This window comes from Lissotriton vulgaris, chromosome 5 (assembly GCF_964263255.1).
Source record: "Lissotriton vulgaris chromosome 5, aLisVul1.2, whole genome shotgun sequence".
In the NCBI taxonomy this organism is placed as follows: Eukaryota; Metazoa; Chordata; class Amphibia; order Caudata; family Salamandridae; genus Lissotriton; species Lissotriton vulgaris.
In genome coordinates this window covers 236,834,303-236,849,453 of record NC_141693.1, presented here as the reverse complement: position 1 = coordinate 236,849,453, position 15,151 = coordinate 236,834,303, and positions in this window count along the sequence as shown.

The following is a 15,151-nucleotide window of genomic DNA, read 5'->3' as shown; positions in this document are numbered from 1 at the left end:
GACTTGCGACAGACAAATGGATTCGTAGAGAAATGTTTCTGATGTTGTCCTTGCATCAAATCTACCTCAACATCTTCAGGGAGACTGGCTATGCGCAATAGATCTGCAATATGCATATTTCCACGTGCCCATAGTGAGGAAACATCGCAAGTTCCTGTGATTCACCGTAGGCCACAACCACTATCAATACTCCATGCTTCCCTACGGCCTGCAGTCAGCGCCCCAGACAGTTTCCAAATGCATGGCCGTAGTTGCTGCACATCTAAGGAAGAACAAAGTGTTTGTCTGCCCATGTCTAGACGACTGGTTGATCAAGGCAGCTAGTCTCAGGAATAGCAAAGGCCTTTCAATTGGACTTCCAATCTCCTCCTTCGTTTGGGCCACCACATCAACCTCAGGAAGTCTGTCTCGACTCCTGTCCAATGTCTACAGTACCTGGGAGCCACCATTGATACACGCATGGCAAACGTGTGTCCTTCGGATGAGAGACGCATATTGAAGCATTGGAAGGCTCAGTCTCTCCTGACCATACCCTCCCTGACGGTGAGGAAGGTGTTTTCTCTCCTGGGCTCCATGGCCTCCTGTATCTTCCTCTCTTCAAATGCACGCCTCCATATGAGATCTCTGCAAGAATGTCTGGAGGATCAGTGGGACCAGAAACTGGTGGATTGGGAAGACAGGATTCCGCTGTCGCAGCAGGTTCTCCAGTCCATCCGATGGTGGTGTTCTCCCCGCAATCTCCTCCGGGGGATTCCCTTTCACAAGGAGAAACTGATGCAAACCATAGTGATGGATGCTTCTCTCCACGGCTGGGATGCACATTCCGACCACCTTCAGATTCAGGGCACGTGGTCCCGGAAAGAGGCAAGTAACATATCAACTTCCTGGAACTATTGTAGTTCATTTGGCGCTGAAAGCCACCCAGCCGTCGTTTCACACCAGTTCCCTGCTTGTCCAAACGGACTATACAACCACAATATTCTACCTCAATACTCAATAGGGCTCGAGATCTCAAATGTTATCTCGGGAAGACCAGACCATCTGGAAATGGCTATTGGCCAGAACCCTGACCATCACATCAACTCACCTCCCAGGTATACGTCTGCCCATATCTAGACGACTGGCTGAACAAGGCAGCTACGTCTCAGGAAGAGCAAAGGCATTTCAATCGAACTTCCAATCTCCTCCTTCGTTTGGGCCTCCACATCAACCTCACGAAGTCTTTCTCGACTCCTGTCCAATGTCTACAGTACCTGGGAGCCACCATCGATACACGCACGGCAAACATGTGTCCTTCGGATGAGAGACGCTTATTGATCCTTCGGAAGGCTCAGGCTCTCCTGACCATACCCTCCCTGACGATAAGGAAGGTGTTTTCTCTCCTGGGATCCATGGCCTCCTTTATCTTCCTCACTCCAAATGCACGCCTCCATATGAGATCCCTGCAAGAATGTCTGGGGGATCAGTGGGACCAGAAACTGGTGGATTGGAAGACAGGATTCCGCTGTCGCAGCAGGTTCTCCAGTCCATCCGAAGGTGGTATTCTCCCTGCAATCTTCTCCGGGGGATTCCCTTTCACAAGGAGATACCGATGCAAACCACAGTGATGGATGCTTCTCTCCTCGGCTGGGGTGCACATTCCGACCACCTTCAGATTCAGGAAACGTGGTCCTGGGAAAGAGGCCAAGTACCACATCAACTTCCTGGAACTTCAAGCAGTTCATTTGGCGCTGAAAGGCTTCCAGCCGTCATTTCACACCAGTTCCCTGCTTGTCCAGAAGGACAATACAACCACAAATTTCTACCTCAACAAGCATGGGGGCTCGAGATCTCGAGTGTTATTTCGAGAAGACCAGACCATCTGGAAATGGCTATTGGCCAAAAACCTGACCATCACAGCAACTCACCTCCCAGGTGTTCAAAATGCTCAGGCAGACGCTCTCAGCAGACTCATTCAAGAAAATCATGAATGGGTCTTAAACAACAAAGTGGTGTGATACATCTTAAGAAGATAGTGTACTCCAGACGTCGATCTGTTAGCTCCCATGGAAAACAGCAAATGCTGCGATTTCGCCTCCAGGTTTTACCAACCAGGGACTCTGGGGAATGCACTGTGGATCAACTGGTCAGGCGGCTTTCTGTAAGCTTTTCCTTCAATTCCCCTGATCCCGACAGTACTGATCAAGCTCTCACCATCTTCCTTTTTTTAAAATCCCAGTCATCGGAGATTTTCTTGAAGGATTGAAAAAAGGGTTTCCTGAATTTGAATTTAATTTGTATTTAAAATATTTATATAGCGCTACATTCACCGTGCGGTTTCTTGGCGCTGTGGAGACTAATTTAGCAGTAGGAACGAAAAACTAGTGAGGGGGAGCAAAAAATAAGATCAATTTACATTAAGAAAAGCCTGGGTGAACAAAAAGGTCTTAAGATCTTTTCGGAAGAGGGAGTAGTGTCTGGCCAGACGTAAGTGATCGGGGAGGGAATTCCAAAAGGATGGTGCCAGGCATGAAAAATTGGCTCCGCCCCATTTCTTACGTCTGTACCGGGGTACCTGAAGAAGTGATTGGGTAGATGAGCGGAGCTCACGAACAGGGGTATACTCTTTTAACAAAGAAGAAATGAAGGCAGGGGCAGTGCCCTGGCGCGCCTGAAAAACCATGCAACCAGTTTTAAAAAGGGATCGCTCCCTAACAGGTAGCCAATGTAATGCCTTCAGTAGGGGAGTAGAGTGATGGGAACGGGGGAGGCCATACACCAATCTGGCCGCCTGGTTTTGAACCAGCTGGAGCTTCCGCAGACTATATGCTGGGATGCCGTTGTAGAGGGCGTTGGCGTAGTCCAGCCGGGAAATAACCAGAGCGGACATGATTAGCTTGAGTGCAAGGGGAGAAAAGAAACGAGAAACAGAGCGAATAGTTCGAAGAACAAGAAAGCAGGAAGAAACAACAGAACTGATTTGTGAGTGAAGATTGAGATGATTATTGAGTTTAATGCCCAGGGTCTTAACTGAGGGATAAGGTGTGGGAGGGGATCCTAAAGAAGAAGGCCAAAAAGAAGAGTTCCAGGGACTGGAGGAACCACCCGTAAGGACCAATTCTGTTTTATCGGGGTTCAACTTCAGATGGTTGTGGTTCATCCAGTCCCTGATGAAAATCATAATAGACTGAAAATTAGAGATAGAATGAGGAGAAGAAGACAGATTAAAGATAAGCTGGAGGTCATCTGCATAATTGTAAACAGTGACCTCCAGCTGCTGAAGTGCAAAGATCAGAGGATAGATGTAGAGATTAAACAGAAGAGGGGAGAGAGAAGAACCCTGAGGAACACCACATGTGACTTTGAGTTGGGTGGCCGAGAGATCCCCCAGCCGGACCGCCTGGGTGAGGTCCCTCAGGAAGGACGATAGCCAAACCAGGGCTGAGCCCTCGACCCCCGCCGCTCCGACACGGGAAAGTAAGATGGAATGATCCACCGTGTCGAAGGGGGCGGAGAGATCGAGGAGCACCAGAGCCTGGTAGTTGTTTTGATCCATACCCTCCCTGAGGTTGTTCAGGACCGACACCACGACGGACTGGGTAGAGTGCCTAGGCCGAAAACCTGCCTGGCGGGACGCTAGGACCCTATTGGCTTCTACATGGGCACTGAGGACCGATGTTACGTGTCGCTCCAGCACCTTGCTCAAGTAGGGAGGAGGGAGATGGGGCGATAATTATCTGGAGCAGAGGGATCCGCGCCAGGCTTCTTCAGGATGGGCACTATGGTGGCAGATTTAAGAGCTGGAATTACTGCCCCCTGAGCCAGCGAGCTATTGAGAAGGGAGATGGGCGGTTTGGGGCAAGCAGAGTAAATCTGTTGCAAAATATGGGCTGGACAGATGTCTGCCGGGGAACCAGACTTTACTTTGGGAAGTATAGCAAGAAACACTTCTTCGGTAAGCGGAGGGATAGAAGAAAGACAACAGTGAACAGTCGGGGGAGAGGGCTCAGAAAAAGTTGGGGAAGGAAGTGGGATGTTGGCTTTGATGTTACTAATTTTTTCTAGAAAATAGGGATTCAAAGAGTCACAAAGGGACTGGGTGGGGGGGCTTGAGTGTGGTCCTGTCAGAGTAGGCCAGATCATGGACGATGGAGAAGATCTCCCTGGATTTATTCTCCTTCGCCTCCTTGGGAGCTCAATGTGGTTCTTTCTGGACTGATGAGGGAACTGTTTGAACCCGTTCATAAGGCTTCTCTTCAGCATCTGTCATGGAACATGGCTCTCCTTGTGGCCATAACTTCTCCCCGCAGGGTTAGCGAACTTCAGGCACTATGTTGTAAAGAGCCATATACAGTTTTTCATTCCTCTAAGGTAGTTATGAGGACTCAGCCCAAGTTCTTCCCTAGAGTAGTTTCAGAGTTTCATGTGAACCAATCTATTATATTGCATACATTTTTTCAGACTTCCTCTTCTCCCACTGAGAGGTTGCTTCATTTCCTTGATGTTAGGAGGGTCTTGGGGTACTATTTGGACAAGACTAAGGATATCCGTAGATCAGACCAGTTATTTGTAAACTGTGGCTCGGTCCGGATTGGTCTAGCTACCTCCAAACAATCCATTTGTAGGTGGATTGTTTCCTGTATTCACTGTGTTACCAGAAAGCCAACAAGACTCTTATTAGTAAGCTTAGGGCTCACTCTACCAGAGGTAAAGCAGCTACAGCGGCTTTACTTCGTAACATACCTATTTCAGAAATCTGTAAGGCTGCCACTTGGAAGTCAGTCCATATATTTACTAAGCACTACTGCCTAGACACTGATGCTAGGGCAGATGCTCCGGTTGGGCAGGCTTCACTTCGTAATCTATTTGCACAATAGTGTGGTTATTCTCTGTTTCTTCCACCGCTGGGGAGTTGTTTGGGGATGGACTTGCTAGTCTATTCACATGATTATGACTATACACATAAATCCCCTACAAGAGAAGGAGTAGTTTCTTACCTGTAACTCCAGTTCTCTTGTAGGCATATTTCCATGATAGTCATAAGCAACCCGCCCCCTCCCCTGTGGCTGAAACAGACGTGCCCAGGACTCAGCAGGCATTGCTTCTTTACGCCTTCAAAAAGAACTGAAGGTAACTGTCTCTGGCTGTGCATCATGGGACACCGGGGGTCTCTGGGGACTCTTAAAGGCACGGTATCCATTTTCAGACACATTATGGCAGCCTATGGGGAGCTTCTCTGTCCAACCCTTTCATCTCTATCATGAAAAAAGGAGTTTTGTGAAAGGAGTTTACTATGTGTTGAAACTCAGTAAAATTGCTAAATTTAAAAGTTAACTGGCTATCTTTTTTCACTTCAAGATGAAGTAATGGCCAGTGTAGCCTAGTTGGTTAGGCTGCATTATTGTCTTTTTATCTCTTAAGTGTCTATGCAGGCCTTCCTGAAGAAAGGCAGAAGATGACAACTTAAGAAGATCTATCTAATGAAGTGCTCCGGGGTCCACGCACATGAGCGGAACTATTCACATGATTATGACTATCATGGAAATACCCCTACAAGAGAACTGGGGTTACAGGTAAGAAACTACTCCTTTTACCCACTTCGTTAGGACCATTTTTGCTTTGGGTTCCTAGGCCCTAATTATGCAAGGGCATTGTTTTACTGTTTTATAAGGGACATCTAATTTTTTGCACGTTTTGATGTACATACAGGTAATAAATAGAGTTTCACAATAAACCTTGATTCCAAACATAAAAGTAGTAATATTGTGCCTTGTATTACTTCACACAATGTTTGGTTTCACATCAACCATTTGTTGAGGGTGAATACTCTTTCACCTCAGCTTTGGTAACAATGTAGAGCAGCCCTATGTCGCAGAAAATCTCCATATGCCTCAAGTCTGAGGGGCAGCTTTACAAGCCCTTTGCGCCGCCGGTGCATCTCTTTGCGTGAAACACCAGTGGGGCAGCCTGCTAAGTGACATTTACAAGAACAGGTAAAGTCACCCTGCGTGACTTAACCTGTGCTTGTAAATATCACCCCTGTTCACACAACACTTTGTGTGTTAGGGGCGTGACATGTGTGTTGCTGTGGGTGTTCCCACGCACCACCCATGTCCACTGATGCATTTCCAGATTTACGAGAAATCGTAAATCTGGAAATCCGTCAGAATGCTACGCAACCCTTGGGGTGGCATAGCGAGGTGCAACGAGAAGACATTTTTCAATTTCTGCATTCTACAGCACACATTGGAAGAGGAAATCACCTCAATTGATTATTTTTGTACAGGAAGATGCCCCTCCCTGCACAAAAACAATTTCCCCACAACGCAGGTATCCTTGCACCATGGTGCAAGGGTGCATGTGCTGGCGCATGGCAGCAGTTTGTGCACCAGCGCAGGAGGAAGCACAGAGATGCAACATATTGTTGTAAATATGTTGCATACCTGTGCTTCGAAACTAACGCAGCGCAGCAAAATGACTTGCTGCACCACGCTGCGTTAGTTTCTTGTAGATCTGCCCCTTCGTTTATAAATTTGTATGGATAAACGAAAAGCAGCGTGTGACTCAGGGGCAACTGACTAGTGGGACCTCTTGAAATCATTATTGGAGATTGACTTGCTGAATATAGGCAAGGCTCGAATATATACTCTGCTGTATATGAGTTTATAGTGTTGGTCACAGGAAAAGAATTCACACAGAGATAAAGCAGGCGCCAAGCTGAGCTCGGAGAACGACCTGGACTAGTAGCAAAAATATAAACCATTTTTATCCGAGCAAACGACTCCATTGTTTTCATTCCCCAAGAGCCAAAATGCACAAGAGATGGTCACTTCTTATGGGCAATTGTAGCCTAAGCAAGAAAATATTAATAAAGCCGGTTACAGTTGCTCAGATAGACCCAAGTGCATTTAAGGTTCTTCACAATTCTTCCCTGCTATGCTAATTGTTTTTTGCACAATTCAGTAAACTTTAAATACTCATTAATCAATATACATCTTGATCCACATCTATTTTCACGAAGTTGCAAAGAACTGTAATCACTTTTCCAATCATCAGATTCATCTTCATTAGTCCGAATATAATGAGTAAGGGGATAAGGTGCCCGTGTCTTTGGTAATGCTTGAGGTAGTGGTAATACAGACTCATAAAGCGGTAAATAAGCGACTAAATAAAAAAGTCCCATCCTCCGAAATGCTTTTCAACCTTGATCAACTACCCCACCATTAAAAAACATCACTTTGGCAATGCTATGAAAGTAAACCCCACTTCTGCATCAATTTCATCATGGATACTCACTGAAATATAGATGTAACATTTGACACCGTTAAGGCACTTATGCCTTCCTTATCAGAACAAAATCAAGAACGATTTGATTTAGCAAAAATATAGGGGCATATTATCAAGGGGGTTTATCTCCACTTTTTTGGCTTTAAAAGCCAAGAAAACGGAGATAAAATTATCTCCCTATTACCTAGCTGTCGCTAACACCAGTTAGCGACAGCTAGTAGGAGATAGCGACCATCTTGGGCCCCGCTTTTCTTGTCAGTGATATTTATCACTAATGACATGCAAAGTGGGCGTGCCAAGATGTTAGCGACTTGAAACAGTCGCTAACATCGCTATCTCCTATTACCAACTTTTGGAGATATTCGCGCTAAGCGCGAATATCTCCAAAAGCTAACACCTGCCCCTGAGCAGTTCTTAGCCATGTTATCCAATAGTATGTGGATAACATGGCTAAGACCATTAGCTCAGTAATGCAGGAATATCGCTGACTTTTCAGCGATATTCATGCATTTCGGACGATTTTAACGCTTAGGAGATAAACCTTGATAATAGCAAGGTTCCTAAGCGATAAAAATCGCCGCAGCTCGGCGATAAAAATATCGCCGCTAAACCAACATAGCGATAATTATCGCTAGTTGTTGGTAATATGCCCCATAGTTTGCTGAGCTACTTAATGGATGACAATAAACGCTAGGCTATTTGTAGTTCAAATTGCTACTTCCTCTTACCCTTTTCAATTCGGAGTACCCCAACGATGGAGAGACTTATTCTATAGCTTGGAATTAATATGACAAAGAATTGTGCAGTTTCTGAAATTTCCCTGCTCTGTCTCGTATGCACAACAGAAGGCTGAGAAGGAATATGTCTAGCGGGAGCAACATTTACACAACAACATGATCCAGACCAGTTCTTGGGTGACCACTCGCGCTCTGTTATCACTGATGTATTAAGTTCCAGTATGTTGAGGAGTGCTGCTGCCGATTAATAATATTGTTGGACATGCCCCTCTCAGCAGGGTCACCTTCAAACGTTTTGCCTTTCTACTCCCTTTTTTGCTGAATTCGTTTTTGTTGGCCTTAGGACTCTGTGCCTGTTACTAGTGCTAAAGTGCTTGTACTTGTGCTTACTCTTTGAAACATGCTAGAATTGGCTTATACCAAAGTGTCATATTTCATTTACTTATATGTCCCCAGTAAAGTGCTACATGTGCCCAGGGCTTCTAAAGTAAATGCTACTAGTTTGCGTCAGACTGATTGTGCCACCCACTTAAGTAGCCCTTTAAAGATGTTTCAAGCCTGCCATTGCAGAGCATGTGTGTGCAGTTTAAGCTATCACTTCGACCTGGCAAAATAAACCTTTTGCCAGGCCCAACCCAACCCTCCTTTTTAATACAAATAAGTTACCCCTAAAGTATGCCCTGGACTGCCCAAGGGCAGGGTGCAGTGTATTTAAAAAGTTGGACATGTACCTTAAGTTTTACATATCCTATGCAGTAGTGAAAAACGACTTCACTACCAGGACAACATTGGAGTTACCTTATTATAATTTTTTAAGTGTCATTTCCAAATGGAAAGATGTAACTGGTTCAAGTATGGTGTCTTTAGAATCATAACTTAAAATCCCAACTTATGGTGAAGTCGGATTTTAAATTGCAATTTTCAAAATGCCCCTTTTAGAAATTTTGCATTTTTTTCCTTAGCCATGTGGTGCCTGCAGCCTGTCTCCGGCTATGACTGGGTGTAGTTAGCAATTGGTTTTTGTGTATTCCTCCTAGACAGCCACACACAAGATAGCTTAAATGTAACTTGCTGGGCCATCATGGCGGAGGGAGGAGCAGGGCACAACTTCACACCTGAATAGGCTGTGTCCTGTCCCTACACAGAACTGCATACCCCCTTTAGTTAGTCTGGAGCAAGGACTGGCAGGGCAGGGCATCTGTGCACTTCAAAGGCATGCCTTGAGACGTTTCTCCTCACTTAAAAGGCACACTTGGGTATAAAAGAAAGACCTTAGATACCACCACTTCAGTACACTTCTGAACCTGTGGATACACTGTCAGGAAGGAGGTCTGTGGTGCTACTGAAAGGACTGCCACTCTTCTGGACTGCTAGTCTGCTGGACTAGTGCTTTTCTGTGCTGACCTGCTGCCCTCTTGCCTAGGTGAGAAGGACTGGACCTGCATCTTTTGAACCCAGAATGACTCCAAATGCTAGTTGACTGGTCTCCTATTCTGAAGCCTCAGGGACATAAAAGGGTTCCAACAACCTTGCATCTGTCCGTGGACTATGGCATCTGTGGCTCTACCCTACCAAATTGTGCAAACCTAGTCCTGGACCTTGGAAATAGGTCTAAGGTGCTTACCAGTGGAACCAACACATCTTTTCTGCTGAATGGTGCATCCTTGAGCCGAACGGATGCATCTCCTCAGCTAAGCAGCGCATCCTCGAGCAGAACTGATGCATTTCTGATGCTGCATGGATTGGACCTGGCGCTTAAGGCCCACATCGCCCTCGCAGTCCTCAGAACTGACGTATGGCTGAAGGCACAGCACATCTCGGGCCCCGGTACTCGCATCTCTCATCAACGCCAGTCTCAATGAGTGGCTCCGCATCACAGCATCACAGCTCTTTGGAACCGACGCATCGCCTGTTGCATGCCACATCCCAGGCACCAGGACTTCCCATCACAAGCCTCATGAACAGGATCCTAGAAAAATGCAACAGAACCTCGTGCCACAGCCTCACTGCATCTTGGAACAGACACATCATCTCAGCAGCGCTGCGCATCGACCCAGATCCACGCAACGCAGCCAGGATTTTTAAGGTACTTTGGTATGCTGGGCCTGACTGAGTCCCTGTAACTGGCCCGCGTTGTATTGTGGTCGGCCTGAAGTTGTGACTTTGTCCTGGTTCGGCGCAACCAAATATCCCCTGTTGGTCCTTTGTACTTTTTGGCAATATTTCCCCTTAAAATTTTGAATTTTAATATCTCCGGTGTTACTAATTGGCTTTTTGTTGTTTTGGTCTTGTTTTATTTTTTTTTAATTAAAAGTTACTCTATTTTTCTAAATCTGGTGTGGGATTTTTATTTATTTTTAAACAATTTTTACTGAAACAGATTGTAGAGCATTTCAATGACAATATTCCGTTCATCGCTTGTAAAAACCTTATTACATGAATCACATATTTTTGCTACAGGTTATATGAACCATCACATCTATTCTCCCCTCTCTCAACCCTCCCCACCCTACATGGTGGTGTGGGATTTTTGTGTCGTGTTTTCAGTTTTACTGTTTGAAGTGTTGCTTACCTACTTTACCCTTTGCCTTCAAGTTAAGCCTGACTGCTGGGTGCCAAGCTACCAGAGAATGAGCACAGGTTAATTTGGGGCTTCCTTGTGCCTTGCACTGGCTAGGATAGTGGTTTCTGCTTGACTAGGGCTCACAACCTAGTCAACCAGAAATCCAATTTCTAACAAATATACCAGTTGATGAACACTGGAAAAGGGATTCGGGAAATGCATTTGGGAACGTGCACATTGCAGTTGCCACGCCCCATGAAGATACTGCAGTTTCTAACCTCACAAACCATTCTCATTTAAATCAAGATGCACAGCAGGGAGCAACATTTGTTGATCGGGCATAGGCATGGTATGGTTGGCAATAATAACAGAGGTGTAGCTGTTGCTTTTAGGACTAATGTGTCTTTGCATGTGTAAGTCATTGCATTGTGCCTTACAGGTGAAAAGAACTGTGAAAACAGTAAATATTGGATATCATAGGGGTAAAAATTACTGTTCCAACTCCAGAGAGTGGAACAGTAGGAAAGTGTTGGATAGCGTAGGGGTTAAAATTACTTTTCCAACTCCAAAAGGTGCAACAGTAGGGAAAGTGTTGGATATCATAGGGGTTAAAATTACTTCCAACTCTAGAGGTTGCAACAGTAGGGAAAGTGTTGGATAGCGTAGGGGTAAACATGACTATTCCAACTCCAGAGGGTGCAACAGTAGGGAAAGTGTTGGATAGCGTAGGGGTAAACATGACTATTCCAACTCCAGAGGGTGCAACAGCAGGGAAAGTGTTGGATAGTGTAGGGGTTAAAATTACTATTCCAACTCCAGAGGGTGCAACAGTAGGGAAAGTGTTGGATAGCGTAGGGGTTAAAATTGCTATTCCAACTCCAGAGGGTGCAACAGTAGAGAAAGTGTTGGAAAGCATAGGGGTCATAATACCATACTAATAATCAAAATATTTTTTTTGTAAAAAATATTAATGTAAATATTCAATTACAACAAATTAATTTAACAATACCGATAAATATTTATTTAAAAATTATTGCCAATTAATAATTAATTAACAATTAAAATACATACAATTAAATAAGAATTATTAATAATGTATTACCAAATAATAATATAATAAAAAAATAAAAAAAATCAATACCAAAAACAATAATTATTATAAAACATTTAGCAATTAATAATTTATTAACAATACATTATTGATAAATACCCCAAAAGTATGAAAAATCTAATTTAATTACCAATTAGTAATTAATTGACAATAAATTAATTTAATCTTTTTTAATTATTAAACATTTATTACCAATTCATAAATGATTAACATTAATTTGATTATCAATCCTCAACACAAAAAAATAATGACTTAATTATAATTAAATTACTTCCCACCCTATTACCCTATAACCTCACAACACACTTCAATAATACATTAATACACTTAATATAATTACCAATTAATCAATTAATAAAAATGTATTACCAATGAATAAAAATGAATTACCAATTAATAAACATAAAAATATTTATCAATACCAATAAATACAAATTAAATATTTACTTAATTACAATTAAATTACTTCCCCCATTCCCCTATGAAGCCATAACCCGCCACAGAACTAAAACGCAACATTTATTTAAAAATATTTAATAATTCCTAAGAAATATTTAATACATTTACTACAATTAAATTACTTCCCACCCTATTCCCCTATAAACCCACAACCCGCCACTGTACTAAAACGCATAATTTACTTTAAAAACGTATTACTAACTTCTAAAAATGTAATGCAAATATTTTAAAACTAATAAAATAATTACCAAAAATTATAAAAACAATCATAAAATACAATACATAATAAAATACATAACACTAATATTAATATCGATATTAGTAACATCGAGATTTTTGCTATCAATATTACTAACTTCGATATTAACAAAAATGATATTACTTACCTTCAGGTCGATATTCTGGGAGTCGATATTCTTAATTTCGATATTCTGTCCCTCCGAAATTTTGAACTCGATATTATTGTATGTCGAAATAAAAAAGTCAATATTTAGACAGTTTACCACTGTGAGATATAAAGCAGCATAGGATGTAGCTAAATAAGTCCTGCACTGCTGGACTATAATGCAGTCCTCCGAGTAGCCAACTTTGTGTCAGATGAATATATATTATATATGTAATTTTAGCAAAAACAAAAGGGCTTGGCTAAAGTGAGACCTAATAAATTGTGCCAATGTCCATGGGCAGGTACATTTGCTGTTAATGATGATGGAATTGCACCCCCAGTCTGAAAAATGAAAATTGCACCACGTCACTAAACTGCTTTGATCACATATACAGCAGAAGAGAGCACAAGGATAGTACCACATCTCTCCTGCCCCATGCGTTCCTATTTCCAGAGCACTGAAAATATGCTTCGTCCTAAATCCATACATTGTGCATGAGAAAGTGAAAGCAAACTCTGGGAAAAATAAAACACGCACATTCTCTTCATAAAATGTCTAGCCTAGCAGTTTATTTTCTTTTTTTCAGTTGTGCAGACTGCACTCAAACCGGCTTGAGGGTTCTGTAAAAGGAATATGGAAGGGTGGGGGAAGCTCATGATAAACTATTACAGCGCACTACACATTAGATTTCACAGTTGCAAGAGTGCAGAGAAACAATTTGCGAGCGCCGTATGAAGTTTTGTCATAACAAGAGTAAACATTTAGAAGGATGACATTAGCATAGAAATGGTAATCAATGTACCATGTCTACGTAGATGTGCAGAAGGTGTATGACATGAAAGCATGACAAGTGAATTGCCTGATCAATGCTAATCTTGAGTTATTGAAATGTCCACAGTAAAAAAAATCCTGTCCAAAAAGATGTCAGCAAGATATAAACTAGTAAATCTGAGCGTAAGCAGGAAGAGTGGGCGAAAGTAGGTTAAAGGTAGGAGAGCAGTATAGTTCTACCAAGAAGCTGAGGATCACAGGTCTGGCAGTATAGCATTAAGTGCCATGCCCCCTTCCTTGTAGCTTCTTTTATGTGTCAGCAGCTGTACTGATGTGATATCATGCAAACCCCTAAGGTTTACGTCTCCAGTGACTCTAGCTTGCAGGACACATATCACCTCAAATGGTGCACGATTTCTTTCTTTTGACTGCTGTAGTAAAATGATGAACAAGAGCGACAGGTGAGCCTTATGTACAGGACCTAGTACATGGCTTTAAGTGGGATGAAAAAACTGGGGGGGTCTGTCAAAGGCGCTTGGCTGATATAACTAAGGGCATGGCTCAAAAACACGTAAGCTAAGAAATCTGTGCTTTGCATATTTTGCCGCACGACTGGTAAATTTGCTGCTTCTCTCAGTGCATCCAGATAAATAACATAATAAGTAACATTCCACCTAGAACAAGCCAGGACTATTGGCTTTGTCAATGGTTGTTAGTTGCATAAAACAAATAAGCAACAACTTTGGCTTTGTTGTAAATAACATTGAAAATTCTTCAGTTCTAAAATTATGTGACTGTGACAGAACTGTAACCAGTGTCTTTGAAGTTACATCAAAGGAAATGAAGGGTGGCACTGCTGCAGAGTTAAGATATTGTTTCCAACCTTGAGGATTTGGGCAAAATTGGAGAGCCAGATAGGGACCTTTCCCAGCACCTGCATTTTAGGTCTCGCCTGACCCAGCACATGCGCTACAGTGCATGTGCACGGGCGCGCACTTAGGAGCAGAGGCGCCAAATGGCAAACCTTGTCATACTCATTAAGCACACGAGATCACTTTCGCCCGCGATCACTTTAGCAGCGCTTCTTTGATGTTCTTGTTGAAAGAACATGAAACATCAAAGGTTATATTGTTGTGTTAATGCTTTGCTGCACCCGTTTGACTTACAACATGCTTCCACATGTTAATGCTTTGCTGCGACCGTTTGACTTACAACATGCTTTCGATGTTTGTGTTCCTTTATTTTGAGATGCTTTTAGTATTACTGTTAGACACACAACCACACACACAACCACAACCACACACACAACCACACACACAACCACACACAAAACCACACACACAACCACACATACACAACCACACAAACACAACCACTTAACCACACACAACCCCACACACGACCACACACACAACCAAACACACAAACACACATAATCACATACAACCACACATACACAACCACACACAACCACACATACACAACCACACATACAACCACACACACACACAACCACACACAACCCCACACACAACCAGACACACACAACCACACACAACCATGCACACAACCACACACAACCACACACACAAAACCACAACCACACACACAACCACTCATACAACCACACACACACACAACCACACACGCAACCATACACACATGACTACACACACAACCACACACACAACCACACACACACAACCACAAGCACCCACACAACCACAACCACACACAACCACCAACACAACCACAACTACACACACAACCACACACACAACCACAACCACAACCACACACACACACAACCACATGCAACTACAACCACACACAACTCCATACATACAACCACACACAC